The 11667-nt window shown below is 39.2% G+C and overlaps 1 pseudogene; it reads left to right on the top strand.

The window, feature by feature from the left end:
- The first annotated feature begins 7719 nt into the window (after positions 1-7719).
- LOC100052588 (importin-7 pseudogene) lies at positions 7720-10915 on the top strand (annotated as a pseudogene).
- Positions 10916-11667: the final 752 nt, after the last annotated feature.

Raw genomic sequence — 11667 nt, 5'->3', positions numbered from 1 at the left:
GAACCTTTACTATTTGACTTCGACAGCTGAGGAATCCAAGGTTCCCTTAAAGAAACTGAGGTTGTGGGCGCACAGCCAAGGTCTAAACCTTTACTTTGTAACACCCACTTCAGTGATTTCCACAGAATGGGGCTGTCTCAGCCACCCTGCAGAATGCATCAGATTGGTACAGGAATAATCTTTACCATGATGAGTGTATTAATTAAGGGCAATGATGGCTACTCTAACAGATATGATCTGAAACTTGAATGATTGAACACATTAGAAATTTATTTTTCACTCACATAAAGTTCTAATTGGCAGTGGAGGGTGGGGTTTCTGTTCCATCCTGTTCCTCAGGGACACAGGCTGACAAAGGTCATCTTCAATATAAGGCTTCCACAGTGAGTTGCAAGACTACTGATTATCAGAGAAAAATTGACCTCAGAGTCACTGCCACTGAATCTGGCTGGAATTCCAGACTAGGATGGAGGCTTTGGGGATGAGGAGCTTTATACAAAGTAAAGTTCTCCATTGCTGCCAAAGAGATTTGGTTGTTTAAGGAGACGGTGAAAATAGAGTAAACACAAACTCTCCAGGTAGGTCTCCAATCACTTTGGTAGTGTGGTCTTTATTATCCTTCCCACATCCTGCCTTGCATCATGGAATTTTGCACTCAGATTCTAATCTTCCTACGAGAGACTGACCAGCTGGAGGTGAGTGACTCATCCAGGCACTTCTCTATTCTCCAGGTGCCTTGAGACTGATACTCAATGATTGCTCCTCGAACAGAGTTTGGTAAATACGTGTGTTTGCAGTTCTGTCACATTGAAGCTACCTGTATATATAATTTAATTAGAAAACAATTAGGATTTTTATGCATCAATCATCAAGTGCCTTTTTCTTTCTTTCCTTTTCTTTCTTTTTTAACTCTAGCCTGGTATTGCTGAGGTTCAGGGTTGTGCAGACAGCAATGACATGATGTCATGGGCACATGAGTAATGACAAAAGTGTATAGGTCCCTGAAGAAGGTGGAGAAGTAGATTTCTTATGAATTATTTTCTAGACGGGGCCTCTTCTTCCAAGTGTCATGTGGCCCTTTATCCCAAATGGTGTCACAGCCTGTTTATGTCTCAGAGCAGGTGGGCAGTGACTGAGGAGGAGAGACGGATTGTAGCATTGACTTACATGGGATAATCAGAGAGAAAGGAAATGAGAAGTATGAAAATCCTTACTTCTGGATAGATGTTTTCTATTCCAGCCTTGGCAAAATTACTGCTGATTATTATGTTTTCCTGAGGGACTGGACACCTTCTCATAGTCTTGGCAACAGGACAGAAGATTGGGGTAAAATGTGGTGGGCCATCTGGTTTGGAGGTACAGCTCCATGTGAGCCACAGACTCCAGTCATATTATCTCTGCTCAAGCAGGGGGAACAAAATTCTGGAGGTTAATACAAAGGACAGTCTCTAGGGAAATAGCAACAGGGACTGGATACCGTAGATCAAAACTAAAACTGCATATTCTCTTCGTGTCAGAGACCAAACGGACTGAACAAAGAAAAGTCGAGGACCAGATGGCTTCACTGTTGAATTCTACCAAACATTTAAAGAAGAATTAAAATATATTTACCTTCAACTCTTCCAAATCATAGAAGAGGAGGAAACATTTCCAAACTCATTTTGTGAGGCCAGCATTACTCTGATACTGAAGCCATACGCGGATATTACAAGAAAAGAAAATTACAGGCCTATATCCCTGATGAACATGGATGCAAAAATTCTCAACAAAATATTAGGTAACTGAATGGAACAGTCCAGTAAAGTAATCCTACACCGCGATCCAGTGGGATTTATTCTAGGGATGCGAGGAAGGGTCAACATCTGCAAATCAATCAATGTGGTACATCACATTAACAAAGAAGAATTAAAGTCACATGATCATGTTAACAGACACAGAGAGAGCATTTGAGAAAATTCAACACCTTCTCACGATAGTAACTCTCAACAAACTGAGTATAGAGGGAACATACTTCAAGATAAATAAAAGCCAAATGTGGCAAAGCCACAGCTAACATCATACTTAATGGTGAAAATCTGACAGCTTTTCCTCAAAGTTCAGGAAAATGACAAGGATGCCCACTCTTGCCGTTTTTATTAGCATAGTACTGGAAGTCCTAGCCAGAGCAATTAGGCAAGAAAAAGAATTAAAAGGCATCCAAATTAGAAAAGAGGAAGTAACATTACCTTTATCTGCAGATTCCATAATGTTATACATGGAAAACCCTAAAGATTCCACCAGAAAACTCTTAGAACTAATAACCAAACTCAGTAAAGTTGCAGGATACAAACCCAGTATACAAAAATCAGTTGTGTTTCTGTATACTAACAACAATCTATCAGAAAGAGAAATTAAGAAAACAATTCCATTTATAATAGCATAGAAAAGAATAAAATATCCAGAAATAAATTTAACTGAGGAGGTAAAAGATCTGTACACTGAAAACTATAAGACATTGATGAAAAAATTGAATAAAACACAAATAAATGGAAAGACATTTTGTGCTCATGGATTAGAAGAATTAACATTGTTAAAATGTCTCTATTACACAAAGGATTTACAGATTTAATGCAATCTCTATCAAAATTCCAGCGGCATTTTTAACAGAAATAGAAAAAAACAGTCCTCAAGTTTGAATGGAACCACAAAAGACCCTGGATAGATAGACAAAGTGATCTTGAGAAAGAGAAGCAAAGCTGAAGACATCACACATCCTGATTTCTAACTATATTACAAAGTTATAGAAATCAAAACAGTATGGTATTGCATAAAAACAGAGACACACAAAAAAGAAACCATATGGAATGCAGAACAAGATTGTTTTATAGAGTCTCTTTTTTTTTTTTTTTTATTAATGTTATGATAGATTACAACCTTGTGAGATTTCAGTTGTACATTTTTGTTAGTCATGTTGTGGGTACACCATTTCCCCCTTTGTGCCCTCCCCCCACCCCCCCTTTTCCCTGGTAACCACCGATCAGATCTCCTTATCAATATACTAACTTCCACCTATGAGTGGAGTCATATAGAGTTCGTCTTTCTCTGACTGGCTTATTTCGCTTAACATAATACCCTCGAGGTCCATCCACGTTGTTGTGAATGGGCCAATTTTGTCTTTTTTTATGGCTGAGTAGTATTCCGTTGTGTATATATACCACATCTTCTTTATCCAATCATCAGTTTCTGGGCATGTAGGTTGGTTCCACGTCTTGGCTATTGTAAATAATGCTGCAATGAACATAGGGGTGCAACGGACTCTTGAGATTTCTGATTTCAGGTTCTTAGGATAGATACCCAGTAATGGGATGGCTGGGTCATAGGGTATTTCTATTTTTAACTTTTTGAGAAATCTCCATACTGTTTTCCATAGTGGCTGTACCAGTTTGCATTCCCACCAACAGTGTATGAGGGTTCCTTTTTCTCCACAACCTCTCCAACATTTGTCGCTCTTGGTTTTGGATGTTTTTGCCAATCTAACGGGTGTAAGGTGATATCTTAGTGTAGTTTTGATTTGCATTTCCCTGATGATTAGCGATGATGAACATCTTTTCATGTGTCTCTTGGCCATATTCATATCTTCTTTTGAGAAAGGTCTGTTCATGTCCTCTGCCCATTTTTTGATTGGGTTGTTTGTTTTTTTGTTGTTAAGCAGTGTGAGTTCTTTGTATTTTATGGAGATTAACCCTTTGTCAGATAAGTGGCTTGTAAATATTTTTTCCCAATTAGTGAGCTGTTTTTTTGTTTCAATCCTGTTTTCCGTTGCCTTGAAGAAGCTCTTTAGTCTGATGAAGTCCCATTTGTTTATTCTTTCTATTGTTTCCCTCAACTGAGGAGTTATAGTGTCCAAAAAGATTCTTTTGAAACTGATGTCAAAGAGTGTACTGCCTATATTCTCTTCCAAAAGACTTATTGTCTCAGGCCTAATCTTTAGGTCTTTGATCCATTTTGAGTTTATTTTGGTGTGTGGTGAAAAAAAATGGTCAATTTTCAATCTTTTGCATGTGGCTGTCCAGTTTTCCCAGCACCGTTTGTTGAAGAGACTTTCTTTTCTCCATTGTAGGCCCTCTGCTCCTTTGTCGAAGATTAGCTGTCCATAGATGTGTGGTTTTATCTCTGGGCTTTCAATTCTGTTCCATTGATCTGTGGACCTGTTTTTGTACCAGTACCATGCTGTTTTGATCACTGTAGCTTTGTAGTATGTTTTGAAATAGGGGATTGTGATTCCACCGGCTTTGTTTTTCTTGCTCAGGATTGCTTTAGCAATTTGCAGTCTTTTGTTGCCCCATATGAATTTTAGGATTGTTTGTTCAATTTCTGTGAAGAATGTTCTTGGGATTCTGATTGGGATAGCATTGAATCTGTAGATTGCTTTAGGTAGTATGGACATTTTAACTATGTTTATTCTTCCAATCCATGTGCATGGAATTTCTTTCCATCTCTTTATGTCATCGTCAATTTCTTTCAAGAAAGTCTTGTAGTTTTCATTGTATAGATCCTTCACTTCCTTGGTTAAGTTTATCCCAAGGTATTTTATTCTTTTCGTTGTGATTGTGAATGGGATTGAGTTCTTGAGTTCTTTTTCTGTTAGTTCATTGTTAGTGTATAGAAATGCTACTGATTTATGCACGTTAATTTTATACCCTGCTACTTTGCTGTAGTTGTTGATTATTTCTAATAGTTTTTCTATGGATTCTTTGGGGTTTTCTATATATAAGATCATGTCGTCTGCAAACAGCGAGAGTTTTACTTCTTCGTTACCTATTTGGATTCCTTTTATTTCTTTTTCCTGACGAATTGCTCTGGCCAGCACCTCCAGTACTATGTTGAATAGGAGTGGTGAAAGTGGGCACCCTTGTCTTGTTCCTGTCCTCAGAGGGATGGCTTTCAGTTTTTGTCCATTGAGTATGATGTTGGCTGTGGGTCTGTCATATATGGCCTTTATTATGTTGAGGTACTTTCCTTCTATACCCATTTTATTGAGGGTTTTTATCCTAAATGGTGTTGGATCTTGTCGAATGCTTTCTCTGCATCTATTGAGATGGTCATGTGGTTTTTGTTTTTCATTTTGTTGATGTAGTGTATCACGTTGATTGGCTTGCGGACGTTGAACCATCCCTGTGTCCCTGGTATAAATCCCACTTGATCATGGTGTATAATCTTTTTGATGTATTGCTGTATTCGGTTTGCTAAAATTTTGTTGAGGATTTTTGCATCTATGTTCATCAGTGATATCGGCCTGTAGTTCTCCTTCTTTGTGTTGTCCTTGTCAGGTTTGGGGATCAGAGTGATGTTGGCTTCATAGAATGTGTTAGGGAGTACTCCATCTTTCTCAATTTTCTGGAACAGTTTGAGAAGAATAGGTATTAAGTCTTCTTTGAGTGTTTGGTAGAATTCTCCAGAGAAGCCGTCTGGTCCTGGACTCTTATTTTTGGGGAGGTTTTTGATTACCGTTTCTATTTCCTTACTTGTGATTGGCCTATTCAGATTCTCCATTTCTTCCTGATTCAGTTTGGGGAGATTGTAGGAGTCTAGGAATTTGTCCATTTCTTCCAGGTTGTTCAATTTGTTGGCATATAGTTTTTCATAGTATTCTCTTATGATCTCTTGTATTTCATTGGTATCTGTTGTGATTTCTCCTCTCTCATTCCTAATTTTATTTATTTGCAATTTCTCTCTTCTTTTCTTGGTGTAGAGTCTCTATTTTTTAACTGGTTCAAGTCCTCAACTTGAAACCTGGGAAATTTCAGCTACAAGATACTTTTTATTTATGAGGTGTCCAGCAACAATACTTAGTTATTAAAAATTTTTATATTCTTAAAAAACAGAATATTTAATTATTGAGAAGCTGATGATTCAGTTCCTAGAGGAAGAATCATGTCCTGAGGGTGGACGGGCGAGGACAATGCTCTCCCTGTGCTGCCCCCAGCGGCCGGGCAGCTCAGCATCAGCTGCCAAGTCACCTTTCACAAGGAATGGGGCTCTGTCTTTTTGTCAAGCACAAAATCAGTGCTTAGTGAGTGTAAGATGTCTTCAAGTTTTACTATATGAGTAATTATAAATATAAATTATTGAAAACCCTGGATATTCTGATTCCTTCCTGGTTAAGCAAACTTTGAATGTATATTTGGATCATTGAATTTTTTACCTGAAGCTAATCCCAGTTCCTTGTTTTATTTTGTTTTGTTTTTTAAAGTTAAAACATTATACTAGGTGGCTTCGGCTTCCCAAAATATGGAAAAAAGGTACTTTTCCCTCCTCCTCTGACTAACTACAACTAAAACCCCTAGACATGATATGCAAAAAAAGAAAAAAAAGGAAAACTCTGAAAAGTGATGCTATGGGTTGAATTATGTCCCCCCCCCCCAAAAGATATGTTGAAGTCCCAACCCCAGGACCTCAGAATGTGACTTCATTTGGAAATAAGGTTGCTGTAGATATAATAATTAAATTAAGATGAGATCATCCTGGTGTAGGGAGGGTCCCTAATGCAATATAACTGGTGTTCTTAGAAGAGGGAAATTTGGACACAAACCCAGATGGAAGAATGGCACGTGTGGACACAGGCCGACCCTGAAGAGATGCAGCTGCAAAGCAAGGAACGCCAAGGATTGACAGCTGCCACCCGGAGCTAGGACCAGGCAGGGAAGGATTGATTATCCCCCGCATGTTTCAGAGGGAGCAGGGCTCTGCCCACACCTTGGTTTGGAGCTTCTGGCCTCTAGAACTGGGAGAGGATAAATCTCTGCTGTTTTAAGCCATCCAATTTGCGGTGCTTTCTTTTGGCACCTAGGAAACAAATACAGGTGGAGAGATTAAGTCATTCCATGTAGGGATATTGGGACCTGAACAATGACAGAAAACTGCCCGGGTTTTCTTTTTGCCTCATATATCGCAGATTAGGTGCTGGGGAAGTTGGCAACGTGGAAACACAAATGGGTACAGACCAAAAAGAGCCCTAACACACTCCGGCTCTCTCCAGGCAAAGGGCCAGGGCAGGGGAGCCTAGAAAGACAGAACACTTTTTAAAGTTATTTTGCTGAGGTCGTAATAGTTTATAACATTGTGAAATTTCAGTTGTACATTACTATTTGTCAGTCACCACATGTATGTGCCCCTTTACCCCTTATGCCCACTCCCCACCCCTGTACCCTCTGGTAACCTCTAATGTGTTCTCTCCAGATGAAGTTCTAACCGAGGCAGCTTTCTGAGATTTCTCTTGGAGCTTTGATTTTGGATCAGAAGGGAGTTTAGTCTCTACTTTTCTTCATGTTCAGCCTTTGATTTTGGTTTCAAGATTATCATGACATGATATCATTTATGTGTCTAAATAATGGTAGTTTGCCCTCTTTTACTATTCCGTGGACAATATTTTTTAAAATAGGGATTTTTTTGTGGGTTTTGATAAAATTTAACCACGCATTTATCTGGACCTGGACCTTGATTTAAACAAACACTGTAACAACAGTGTTTAGAGACAATCAAAGAGGTTTGAAAAGATGTTGGGTATTAGATAATATTAGAGAATTAATTCTGTATTGTAGTATGGTGGCTATTTACAAAAAAAACCTCCCTTTGTGCCGGTTGCCGCTGCGGAGCGCGGCGGGTCCGTGTGCACAGTGAGCGGCCCTTTTCCTGGTCCTGTAGCACCCGAGCCTCGGGTTTGACCGAGTCCATGCTCCGATGGACCCCAATACCATTATCGAGGCCCTGTGGGGCACCATGGACCCAGCCTTGTGTGAGGCTGCGGGGCGCCAGCTCAATGAAGCACACAAGTCTCTGAATTTTGTTTCAACACTGCTTCAGATTACTATGTCGGAACAACTGGATTTACCTGTGAGACAGGCAGGTGTTATCTGTTTGAAAAATATGATAACACAGTATTGACCTGATCGGGAAACAGCACCAGGGGATATATCCGCTTATACTATTCCCGAAGAAGATCGACATTGTATTCGAGAAAATATTGTAGAAGCCATTATCTACTCTCCTGAACTTATCAGGGTACAACTTACTACTTGCATTCATCATATCATCAAACATGATTATCCAAGCCGCTGGGCTGCCATTGTGGACAAAATTGACTTTTATCTTCAGTCTGATAACAGTGCTTGTTGGCTAGGAATTCTTCTTTGCCTTTACCAGCTTGTGAAAAATTATGAGTACAAGAAACCAGAAGAATGGAATCCATTGGTGCAGCAATGCAGCATTTCCTGCCAGTTCTAAAGGACCATTCTATCCAGCTTCTTTCTGATCAGTCTGATCAATCTGTCCTCATTCAGAAACAAATTTTCAAGATCTTCTTTGCTCTTGTTCAGTATACACTACCACTGGAGCTGATAAACCAACAGAACCTGACAGAATGGATAGAAATTTTAAAAACTGTTGTGAACAGGGATGTACCTAATGAAACACTTCAAGTTGAAGAAGATGATAGACCTGAGTTACTGTGGTGGAAATGTAAGAAGTGGGATTTACATATCTTAGCAAGGCTTTTTGAAGGCTATGGAATCCCTGGCAATGTATGCAAGGAGTATAATGAATTTGCCGAAGTATTTCTGAAGGCGTTTGCTGTTGGTGTCCAGCAAGTTTTATTGAAGGTGTTGTATCAGTACAAGGAAAAGCATATATGGCTCCTTGAGTTTTACAGCAGACATTAAATTATATTAATCAAGGAGTTTCTCATGCCCTCACCTGGAAGAATCTGAAGCCTCATATACAAGGCATTATCCAAGATGTTATTTTTCCATTGATGTGCTAGACAGATGCTGATGAGGAACTTGGGAGGAAGACCCTTATGAATATATACACATGAAGTTTGATGTGTTTGAAGATTTCATTTCTCCTACCACTGCTGCCCAGACACTTTTGTTTACAGCCTGTAGTAAGAGAAAAGAGGTACTACAAAAGACTATGGGATTCTGCTACCAGATTCTTACTGAACCAAATGCCGATCCTCGAAAAAAAGAAGGAGCCCTGCATATGGTTGGCTCTTTAGCTGAAATACTTTTGAAGAAAAAGATCTACAAAGATCAGATGGAATACATGTTGCAGAATCATGTATTCCTTCTCTTCAGCAGTGAACTAGGCTACATGAGAGCAAGGGCTTGCTTGGTCCTTCATTATTTTTGTGAAGTGAAGTTCAAAAGTGTCCAGAACCTGCAAACAGCTTTAGAGCTGACATGAAGATGTCTGATTGATGATAGGGAAATGCCTGTGAAAGTGGAAGCTGCCATTGCACTTCAAGTGTTGATCAGCAATCAAGAAAAAGCTGAAGAATATATCACACCGTTCATCAGACCTGTAATGCAGGCTCTTCTTCATATTATAAGAGAAACAGAAAATGATGATCTTACCAATGTCATTCAGAAAATGATCTGCGAGTATAGTGAAGAAGTTACTCCTATTGCAGTAGAAATGACCCAACATTTGGCAATGACATTTAATCAAGTAATCCAGACTGGGCCAGATGAAGAAGGAAGTGATGACAAAGCAGTTACTGTTATGGGAATCCTGAATACCATCGACACACTTCTTAGTGTAGTTGAAGATCATAAAGAGATAACCCAGCAGCTTGAGGCAATCTGCTTACAGGTCATTGGAACTGTTTTACAACAGCGTGTCTTAGAATTCTATGAGGAGATCTCTTTAGCACATAGTTTGACATGTCAGCAGGTGTCTCTGCAGATATGGCAGCTAGTACCTCTGGTATTTGAAGTTTTTCAGCAAGATTGCTTTGATTACTTCACAGATATGATGCCTCTGCTCCATAATTATGTAACAGTTGATACAGACACACTTCTGTCTGATACCAACTATCTTGAAATGATATACAGTATGTGCAAAAAAGGTTCTTACAGGAGTTGCAGGAGAAGATGCAGAGTGCCATGCAGCAAAATTGTTAGAGGTCATCATTCTACAGTGCAAAGGGCATGGCATTGATTAGTGAATTCCCTTATTTGTGGAAGCAGCTTTAGAGAGACTGACAAGAGAAGTGAAGACAAGTGAAATTCGAACAATGTGCCTGCAAGTTGCCATTGCAGCTTTGTATTATAATCCACACCTGCTTCTCAATACCTTAGAAAATCTTCGCTTCCCTAATAATGTTGAACCAGTTACAAATCATTTTATCACACAGTGGCTTAATGATGTTGATTGTTTCTTGGGGCTTCACGACAGAAAGATGTGTGTTTTGGGCCTGTGTGCTCTTATTGATATGGAACAAATACCACAAGTTTTAAATCAGGTTTCTGGACAGATTTTGCCAGCTTTTATCCTTTTATTTAATGGATTAAAAAGAGCTTATGCCTGCCATGCAGAACACGAGAATGACAGTGACGACGATGATGAAGCTGAAGATGATGATGAAACGGAGGAACTGGGGAGTGATGAAGATGACATTGATGAAGATGGGCGGGAATATTTGGAGATGCTGGCTAAACAAGCAGGTGAAGATGGAGATGATGAAGACTGGGAAGAAGATGATGCTGAGGAGACTGCTCTGGAAGGCTATTCTACAATCATTGATGACGAAGATAATCCTGTTGATGAGTATCAGATATTTAAAGCTATATTTCAAACTATACAAAGTCGTAATCCTGTGTGGTATCAGGCTCTGACTCATGGTCTTAATGAAGAACAAAGAAAACAGTTACAGGATATAGCAACTCTGGCTGATCAAAGAGCAGCCCGTGAATCCAAAATGATAGAAAAGCGTGGAGGATACAAATTCAGTGCTCCAGTTGTGCCAAGTTCTTTCAATTTTGGAGGCCCAGCACCAGAGATGAATTGAGTTATCCCTTTCTTTCCTGCTGTGTGATTGTAGTGAAGAGCTTATGTTCCTCCTAGTAGCGGTTCCAGAACTGGTTCATGTTATCTACTCTAATTGATCAATAGATGGACAAAAAAAAAAAAAAAAAAAAAACCCAGGAGGTGGGACCTGATCATGCAACTTGGCACTGAAAAAGAAACCAGAGGGATTGGGGGAGGGGAGGTACTTGGGGGGTATTTTCTTTATTTTTCGAAGAAAGTAAGATTCTGAGTGAAAGTTCAAGTGACACTGTGGAAACTGAAACAAGAGGGGATGTCATGAAGGCAGCTTTTCTTTGTCTGAGTGAAAAATAGGCATGGGCTACAGGACTATTTAAAACGTCTCATTTACAGCATAAGCTCAAAGGTAGATGTAATTTTTACACCTATGAGTATTTGTCCGATTTCTGTCTCTTCCTCACCATTGGGTAGCTATCCTTTATATGTAAATAAGATAAGGTAATCAATAGCCTTATTCAGTCTTCATCATTTTCATTCATCAAAGATTGTTCCTATGTAGATTATTGGACATTTTATTGTAGCACTACATAACTGATTTAAAAAATCTGTAAATGAATTAGCACTTTCGTATTGAAACAAGCCTGCTAGCCTATGTATAAAATAGCAAAATGTTTGCTGTTTATAAAAAGAAGGGATGTAATGGGGTGGGGGGCAGGGCTAATTTCAAGTTATTAATTTACAAGTGAACTAGCAATTTTGTACCTGATGACTTTGTGGTGCACTCACCTCTGATAGTGACTTGAATTCGGTATGTTAAAAGGGGTTAGTGATACTTCATTGCTGCTAAAAAATGGCAACTCC

Source organism: Equus caballus, chromosome 15 (assembly GCF_041296265.1).
Source record: "Equus caballus isolate H_3958 breed thoroughbred chromosome 15, TB-T2T, whole genome shotgun sequence".
Lineage (NCBI taxonomy): Eukaryota > Metazoa > Chordata > Mammalia > Perissodactyla > Equidae > Equus > Equus caballus.
This window is presented reverse-complemented; position numbering and strand designations above follow the sequence as displayed.